We start from the raw sequence: 10,123 nt of genomic DNA on the forward strand, positions 1-10,123 counted from the left end.
CTCGGCGGGGGCTCCTCCCCGCAACGCCCCGAGCCCTCAGGGGCTTCTACAGCTCCCTGCCCTGGGTCGCTTCCTACCCCCTGCTCGCAGCCTGCCGCGGTCCCACCTGTCGGCGTCGGTCGACGGGCTGTAGTGGTCCTCCCCCTGGCAGCCGCAGAGTGGGCGGAGTCCGGTCCGGTGCTTGGGTCACGGGTGGTCGGTCGGCAGCTCCGGCGTTGGGGTCGAGCCCGGCGGAGGCCCGGCAGCAGCACGCTCAGCTCCCTTGGCGACTCCCTCTCTGGCCAGTGGTTGCTAGCTCCAGCTCGGGTCGCAGTCTGCCCCTTCTGAGCAGGCAAGCAGCCTTTTATATCTTGGCTCCCCTCGGAGCATGCCCAGTAGGGCTGTGTGGGTGGGGCCCTCTCCACCCCTGGCTCCAGGTGGTTTCCCTGGGCTTGAGTGCGGGGCGGGGCCGCCCCGTTACAGTTCCCATAATAGAAGAACTAGAGGACACCAAATGAAATTCATGGGTAGCAGGTTTAAAACTAATAAAAGAAAGTTCTTCACACAGCGCGTAGTCAACCTGTGGAACTCCTTGCCAGAGGAGGCTGTGAAGGCTAGGATTATAACAGAGTTTAAAGAGAAGCTAGATAATTTCATGGAGGTTAGGTCCATAAAAGGCTATTAGCCAGGGGATAGAAATTGTGTCCCTGGCCTCTGTCAGAGGCTGGAGAGGGATGGCAGGAGACAAATCGCTTGATCATTGTCTTTGGTCCACCCTCTCTGGGGCACCTGGTGCTGGCCACTGTCGGCAGACAGGATACTGGGCTAGATGGACCTTTGGTCTGACCCAGTACGGCCATTCTTATGTTCTTATGACCTCTGTATTAGTGGAAGGTGTTCATGTTCTCCATTGATGTGTGCAGTATGAGAACCTGTATAGAAAAGAATGAGGCCTGATGAGTCCAGGAATGTATGTGAGGAGGTGTGCTTCCATATTGCCCTCTTCCAGTAGCTGTGGTTTTAAGCTATAATAGGAGTTTTAACAGCTCTCAGCAAAAGTGTTAACCGAAAGCAATCACATACTCTAGACTTAGTGCAACACCCAGAGAAATGAAGAGGCTTGTTTAATTTCAGCATGCCGGTGAAATTGCCAGGAGGTGATTTATGCCTCAAGGCAAGGAAGTATAAGGATATAGTTTTTCTTTTGTAGTCTCTTTTAAAACTCTCTCTGGTAACTAAAACGATACTCATTCAACTCTTGCCACATTTAATCTTGTCTGACTATTTCCAAAACAGCTCTGGGACAGAGAAAATGCTGAATCCTATGAACTCTCAGAGCTAGAACCTAACAAAAAACCCTTTTGCTGTGAAACAGACAAGCTGCACCCTTACACAAAATCACAGAAATGAAAAAAGTTAAGCCACTAATAATACACACCTCCTTCTCCACCCACACAGCTTACCACTTGTACAACCATTGTGCCCTGCAGAGCGCACACCACAGCCTTAACTCTGACCACTACAGGAGACCAACCTCTCGGCACCCCCTTTTCCACATATTACCCTACAAATACACCAAGCTATTCCTCAACCTTCCCTCCCAAATAGCTGCTGTTTGGAGAGGTAGTTTGATTGAGGGAGACAGCATCCTGGGGTGGGTTGATCAAAGGCTGAAATGGGTGGGGATGGTGTGCAGCACTTGTGAAGAATGTGCATAGAGATGGAGAAATAGAATCTTAAATAAAGCCTCTTAATTTTGCTTGACTTGTGACAAAATCATGAGAACTAGAAACTCTTCGACTCCACCCTGTGACTTTCACAAGTGTGCGAGGGGAGGAATAATGCTACTTGGAACACATTGTCTGCACCTTCCTCCTGTTGCATGAGGAGTGCCACCTAATGACCAAAGGCCCAAAATGCAGACGGCAGTGTTCTGAACATGCGCCGTCCAGTCATTGCCCCATTGGTGTCTAGTGGCCAAAGGCTGGTAAATCCCGCTGATTCTACCCTCCCCCACAGAAAAGGGGCCCTGACATTCAGAATGTGTTCAGTAGAGATCTTCTGCAGCCACCTCACAAGATCTCTATCTGGGATGCCACACCAAGTGTGACTCAGTTTCTCCTCTTCACACCATAGATTATTTAGTTTTGTGATTATCGATGTGTTATAATCCCCAGTCCTCTGGCCAGGCCTTTATTTATTTGTGCCATTTCTGGGTACTAAACAGTCTGAAGTCATGAGGTCTGGGCCCAACAGGCTTCCTGTGCAGGCTTTCCCCAAATTCTCATTCTGTTCTCCTTCTCTGGAAGGCAAACTTCCCTGGCAGCTTCATCCCAGTCTGGTGAAGGGACCTCTCCACTGTAGTCCTTCCATCTTTCTAGCAGTCACCGCAGCCATCTCCTTGAAGCCCTTCACAGATGGTGTGAGGCCACCAATCAATCCCAGCTGAGCAGCCAGTTTTCCCATGAAACCTCTAGTTGCCAAGCCAGAAGGTGGTCTGCACACCCTATGACAGGACCCTATAGTCACATAACACAGAGGCTGTGTCTAGACTGGCAAGTTTTTCTGCAAAATCATTTGATTTTGCAGAAAAACTTGCCAGCTGTCTACACTGGCCGCTTGAATTTCCGGAAAAGCACTGACCATCTCATGTAAAATCATCAGTGCTTTTCTGGTAATACTATGCTGCTCCCGTTCGGGCAAAAGTCTTTTTCCGAAAGACTTTTGCACAAAAGGGCCAGTGTAGACAGCATAGTACTGTTTTCCGCAAAAAAGCCCCGATTGCGGAAAAGCATCCTGTCAATCTAGACGCGCTTTTCCGAAAATGCTTTTAACGGAAAAGTTTTCCGTTAAAAGCATTTTTGGAAAAACATACCAGTCTAGACGTAGCCAGCTAGAATATATGTCAGGAAAACTGTAATTAGGTAGCCTGGCTCTCAGTGTGGATGGTCTAACTCGGTGGTTCTCAGTCTTTCCAGACTACTGCTTCCCTTTCAGGAATCTGATTTGTGTAGCCCCAAGTTTCACCTCACTTAAAACTACTTGCTTACAAAAATCATGCATAAGCCTATAAACTTGCTAGTACACTATTACTGAAAAATGGCTTACTTTTTCATTTTTATCATATGATTATAAAATGAATCAATTACAACAGAAATATTGCACTTGCATTTCATGGTATACTATATAGAGCAAGAGCAGTATAAAAAGTCATTATGTGACATTTTAGTTTGCACTGATTTTGTTAGTGCTTTTATGTAGCCCATTGCAAACGTAAACTAATATTTAGCTGAGTAGATGTGTCCCCTGAAAAACCTCTGCATACCAAGAGGGGTAAGCGTACCCCTGGTTGGGAACCGCTGCTCTAGCTGTATCTGAGAATACACACATGTGCACGCACACACACATACACACACCTGAAGCCTCACTCATTTGCAAATGTGCATCAGGTCTTTATGGGAGTGGAGCAGGGTACAGGAGGAAGGACAAAACAAACATCTGAAAATGCTCCAATGCAATGAGACTTCCAAATTTCAATATTCCTACAGAGGTTAAAAATCAAAGTACAGGACAAGTACAATCTCTCCTAAAGGCATGATCGGGGCATTTCCTGTCATGTATTTGCTGGGCAAAGAAGTAATAACTTGGAAAGGGGCATCACAGCCATGACTTTGGTTTTGGTTCTAAACCTGGTATCACAGACACAGTCTTAACATAAAGTCCACCAACAACCTGAATCCACACAAAACTTCACTATTAATCATTCACTCAAAGGAGGGGAGGTGGCAGCTCTGTGTCCAGGAAGCATCCTTTATTCCTCAGAATGAACTCTTACATGTAAGACAGGAGAAGCATCATGTTATAAAGCTCTTAGGGTATATCTACACTACCCTCCTAGTTCGAACTAGGAGGGTAGTGTAGACATACCCTTAGCTATCAGCCAGCTCTGCCAGTACCAGCAATTTCACTAGCCTCGCTCAAAATGGAAAGATGACTTTCTAGGGGTACGTCTACACTACCCCGCTAGTTCGCATCCCTGTAACCCTCATTCTACGAGGAAGAAAAGATGATCCAAAAGAGGGGTTTTTCCAACATTTGGCTCCGTGTAGATGGGCCATATGTCGGAAAAGCCTCTTTCACAAGAAAAGCGGAAAAAGATACACAAATTACAGTTTGCAATTTGCGTATCTTTTTCTGACTTTTCTTTGTAGTGTTGACATAGCCAAGGTCCTCATTTTACTAAGAGCTTCACTACTGTAGCCACTTCAGAGGCAGAAGTCCCAGACTACTGCATGATGAACTAAATTAAATGCCCCCCTTATAAATTAGGCTACAAATCCACGAAGAAAAAAGAGAGAATAATAAAATAGCAACATGAATCTTATGCCAAAGTAAGCTCCATAGAGCTAATCATTTGTCTGACTTAAGCCAAGAACAGTGTCTGGTAGCTTAATTTTCAGCTACATGGCAGGGTTGTTTAGCCACGCAGTGAGGAAGTTTAATAATATTGCAGCTCTACAAATCCAGAGTATACTCAAACCTGATTAATACTGCTGAACACTGGCATGGTGAACACCGCTAACAGAATTCATTATTTTCTAGATGGAATATTATTTCAGCTAGATTCCCTACATCATTTTGCATTTCACTGGTATCAGTATATTTTCCAGAAGAGAATGCAGAAGAGCAGCAAGACTGCAAAACATGCTGTGCAATGTGGTTGATGTGCTAATGTGTTGGACTATAACGAATATCCTAAGGGACATGAAGTGCGCTTACCTGCAATGACCCTTTTAGAAATTTGCTCTCACCCTAGGGAAAAAAAATCAAAAAATAAAAGAAATCAGTGCTCAATAGTTGTGAGTCATAAGGAAATCTCCAGCTAACAATGATTAGATTCAGCATCTGTTGGGCACAGTGTATGTTAATTTCATATCTGCCTATCTCTCTCTGTACACACACTGTACAGATTTCAATTATATCCTCAGCCTTCACACGTAATACATCAATTGACTCAGGGAGAATAAAAGACTGAATTGACAAGATGCCTTTTATCACTATGACTTTTCTCATATATTATATGCTGCTCACAATCCTTTATCTGTCCTTTTTAGGTTTCAAGCTGCCATAGATTCTGGAATTAGGGTACAGGGGGTGCTGTAGGACCTCCTTGCTTAAAGTGATTCCCATTGTCTCCTGCATTTACAATTTGATTCCATGGCTTTCAGCACCTCCACTACAAAACCTGTTACAGCCCCTCTGCAAGCTGCTGAAAGCAAAGACCCCATTAAGTCACCTGGCTCAGAACTTAGCCTCTTGGAACTGCTATAATACAAATACAAAAATGAATTGTCCCTAGTCTAAGCAAACTAAAACTGATTACAGACTTTCCAGGACACAGAGATACTTTCAGTGCAATAACGATGAATACACAGCTAAGAAAATTCACATCCATTGTTAGGGTCATTCAGTCACCCAGGGTACATCTGCACATCAAAGTTATTTCAGAATAATGGCCATTATTCTGAAATAACTATGCAAGCGTCTACACGGCAATAGCGTTATTTCAAAATAATATCGAAATAACATGTGGCTTACAGGCAGTCCCCGGGTTACGTACAAGATAGGGACTGTAGGTTTGTTCTTAAGTTGAATCTGTATGTAAGTCGGAACTGGCGTCCGCTGCTGAAACTGACCACCAGTTCTGACTTACATACAGATTCAACTTAAGAACCCCAAGCTTCCCCAAGTCAGCTGCTGCTGAAACTGATCAGCGCTGATTCCAGGAAGCCTGGGGCAGAGCAACTCTGCCTCGGGCTTCCTGTAGTCAGTGCTGGTCAGTTTCAGCAGCAGCTGACTTGGGGATGCCTGGGGCAGAGCAGCTGGGGTGCTGCTGGGTTGCTCCAGTAGCACCGCTCCTCGGCGCTACTGGACCAACCCAGCAGCACCCCAGCTGCTCTGCCCCAGGCGTCCTGATTCAGCCACTGCTGAAACTGACCAGCAGCGGTTGAATCAGGACCTGGGGCAGAGCAGCTGGGGTGCTGCCGGGTTGGTCCAGTAGTGCCCAGAGCGGTGCTACTGGAGCCAAAACAAAAGCCTGGTCTGCTGGGGGGGGGCACACTAGCCGTGCCCCCCCCCCCCCCCCAGCAGACCAGGGACACCGGGAGCAGAGCCGCAGAGGCAGCGGCGTGCCGCGCCTCTGAGGCTTTGCTCTGGCAAAGTCTCAGAGGCGCGGGACCCCCCCCCCACGGCTGCGGCTTCAGTCCGGGTGCCTGTGGTCTGCTGGGGACCATCCCCAGCAGACCACAGGCACCCAGACTGAAGCGGCAGCTGTGGGCGGGTTCCCGCGCTTCTGAAGCTTTGCCAGAGCAAAGCCTCAGAAGCGCAGGGAACCGCCGCTGCTGCCGCTCCAGTCCCAGTGCCTGTGGTCTGCTGGGGACCATCCCCAGCAGACCACAGGCACCCGGACTGAAGCCGCAGCCGCGGCGGGTTCCCGCGCTTCTGAGGCTTTGCTCTGGCAAAGCCTCAGAAGCACGGGAACCCGCCCGGTGCCCCTGGTCTGCTGGAGACGGTCTCCAGCAGACCAGGGGCACCAGAGCAGCTTACGAACGGGGCTTTCTCGCCCCGGAGCTCGCAGGTAGCAATCCGCTACCTCGACCTCCGGGGCGAGAAAGCCCCGTTTGTAAGTGCGGATCCGACATAAGTCGGATCCGCGTAAGTCAGGGGCTGCCTGTATTCCGAAATCTGGAAGCCTCATTCTACGAGGAATAACACATCTTCCAACATAGCTTATTTCGAAATAAATGTGCAGCGTAGATGTAGCCTAAGAGAGCTAATGTTTACATCTATGCTGGGCACTTTAAGGTGCCAATGCTGGTAGGGGCAAATGCAGCTTCAACATGCACAAGAGCACAAGAGACGGAACCATTTCCCTGCATTTCCTGAGCCCCAACAGAAGTAACAAAGCAGTATGTAAATACTGAAAAGACTATAATATCTGGGGACATTTAAACCTCAGTGACTTCTTCCTCTGTGCAGTATCTAAATGGATCATGAGCCTATGTCATCATCATGATCAACAACCATGGGCTCAACGCCCGTTGGTGTCCGATGCCTCCCTCACTATTTCCTTCCATCTTTCCCTGTCCAGTGCAGATTGGCTTAGTTTCTGTAGATTAGCTCCGCACCAATCTACTATATCATCTACCCATTCTCTGTGGAGTCTGCCTTTCCTATTTTGATCATCTATTATGCCAAATACCAAGATCTTAACTTTTAGCTCGTCGTTAAATAAAATTGTTTGGCTGAGCCTCTGTCGAAAAAAAGAAGAAAAGATTCCCGTTTCAGAGAATTGTACTTTGAGAAATGAGTCCAAGTGCATATGGACTGTGATGTGCAAGATCCCAAGATTCACCACCTAATCACAAAAAAGGATGGTAGTTCAAAAGACGAATAACATCAACCCATGACTCACCTAATCTTGCAAAAGAGCTGAGGGACCTAAGACAGAACAGCTTGTGAATTTTATACATGATTGGCACTAATGTTAATAGAAAGAGGTTTGTTGCTGAAGCAACATCACAGAACAACTCTGCAATCTCTCTCAACAGACCTGCTATTGAAAATTAACCAAAGATTTTAGTGTATAAAAGAATATAATACAACTAGCCAATTAGCCCATCATAAGACGGGATTTTCAGGTCTCTCCTCCACACGTCGGTCTTCTCTCTTGAGCCTCCAGTCTCTCACTCCATCTCTCTCTCTCTCTCCTCCTCCTACTGCCTCCCCACCTCTCTCTCTCAGCTCTCCTCCACCTCCTGCCTCTCTCTCTGTCTCTCTATTTCTCTTCTCCTCCCCCTCCTGCCTCTCACTCAGGGGACCACAGAGCCCAAACGGCTGTTTGGGCTCCGCACTCCCCGTGCTGCATGGGGGGGCGTGGAGCCCAAACGGTCGCTTGCGCCACTTGCTCCCATGCGGCGGCCTGGCTGAGCAGTGCAGAAGTCAGCTGAGTGCCACGGTGGGAGGCGAAGGGGGGCGGGGCAGTGATGTTCACGGCCAAGGAGCAGGGCCTGGAGCTGCTGTTACACCACATGTCACCGCCCCGCCCCCCCTTTGCCTCCCGCTGTGGTGCTCAGCTGACTTCTGCACCGCTTATCTGGGCCGCCACGGGGGGAGCAAGCGGCCGTTTGGGCTCCCCCATGGCGGCCTGGCTGAGCGGCGCAGAAGTCAGCCAAGTGCCATGGTGGGAGGTGAAGGGGGGCGGGGCGGTAACGTACATGCAGCCGCCCCACTCGCCCTGCCCCAAATCCGCCGCTGCTTATGGGCATGCTAATGTGTTTAGCCTTGCTATAGCGATATGGACTCCATGATCAAAACACAGTACAGGGCTTGCTGGGCGCTTTTTGGACCAAAATGCTTGAATGGAAAGATATTCTCATAAGTAAACAAGGGAAAAGTGGACTGTATTAAATTACTATAAAGTGGGTGCACAACTGGTTGAAAGATAGTATTTAAAGAGAAGTAGTTAATACTTTGCTTTCAAACTTGGAGGGTGTAGTAGAGTCCTGCAGAGGTCATTCCTGGGTCTGGTACTATTCAAGACTTAGATAATGGTTATATGACTTGCAGATGATGCCAAACTGGGAGGGTTGCAAGTATTTAGGAGGGTAGATCAGAATTTTAAAATGAGCTTTACAAATTAGAGAACTGGTCTGAATTCAACGGAATTTTATTCAATGAAATTCAATAAATAAAAATGTAAAGGAAGATTTAGATTAGATATTAAAGAAATAATCTAATCGCAATTTGGAAAAGGCTTCTGAGGGGTTTCTAAGAACAGGTTACACAAACATCTATTGGTGATGATCTAGGGGTTTTTTTTTTTTTTTTTTTGCCCTGCCTCACTGCAGGGCATCTGTACTTTATCTACAAAAATACTACAAGTATCAAAAAAAGTCTATAGCAGCCGTGGCCAATCCGAGGCTCATGAGCCTAATGCAGCTCTCCCCCCACCTGGGTGCAGCTCACAAAGCCCACCCATGGCTCATAAGTCGCCCCCACACCCTCAAAAAGCCAAACAATTTTATTTAACGACGAGCTAAAAGTTAAGATCTTGGTATTTGGCAGAGATTTTTGTTTGGTTGGTTTTTTTTGCTCGACAACTTTGCCTCGGCTCTTTGTGCTGGATCCACTGCTAGCTTGGCTCTTTGCCCAGAATGGGTTGGCCACCCCTGGTCTATAGCATTTGCTTTTGTAGGGACAGCAGAGGACTATGAAAGAGCCCCAAGCATACGTCTACAGAGTGACAAAGAAATCTCAAAACCACCACACAGTCTCCACAAATAATGGCAGCTCAAAAGAGAGAGAATATAAACTTGAACTCCCAGACTTTGCAAAAGAGCCTGAGGATGTAAGACAGAGCTACCTATGGATTCCATTCCTCATTGGCAGGGAATGTTAACACGACAGAAGTTCTGCTGCCAATGCAATCATGCTACTGAAAGTTCACAAGGCATTCCAATGCATAACAAAGTTGTGTTGTTTGCACGCTTCATCTCAGCCTGCATTAAAAAAGTGAAAGAAATCAGCTTTGAGCAACAAATGCTAAATACTAGAACTAGGCTTAATTCTTATTTTTAAAAAAGAAAGAAAAATGTTCACAGACTTTTCCACAAATTATAGTTCAGGAGTAATAAGGATGAACATATGTGTGAGGAAATTCATACCCAATCTTGTACATGCTTCATAGCGAATCCAAGAATAACCTTGTTCTACCATGAAAGTGTGCCTACATGCAGAGCATGAGAGTGACAAATGGCTCTTTGTATGATCTGGAAGCTTCTCATTCTATGCCAACAAGAAAGAGAGGGGTAACCAATTGCCTTCATTTCCTGAGGCCTAATAAAAGCAGAGAAGTGATATGTGGTTAGAACCAACATATGCATATTTATTAGCATGCCAATGTATTTAGCATTACTGTATGGGCGTGGAGCTCACTATCAAAAACAGAGCAGGTGACTTCCATGGCTCGTGCCGAGTTTGGAATCCCTGGTTGAACTTCCAGTTAGAATTTAAAAAAAAGATTTATTAAAATAAAATTAAAAATATTAATGGAGATTAATGGAGATCTCCTAGAACTGGAAAG

The sequence above is a fragment of the Pelodiscus sinensis genome, chromosome 1 (assembly GCF_052426305.1).
Source record: "Pelodiscus sinensis isolate ZL-2025 chromosome 1, ASM5242630v1, whole genome shotgun sequence".
Classification (NCBI taxonomy): domain Eukaryota; kingdom Metazoa; phylum Chordata; order Testudines; family Trionychidae; genus Pelodiscus; species Pelodiscus sinensis.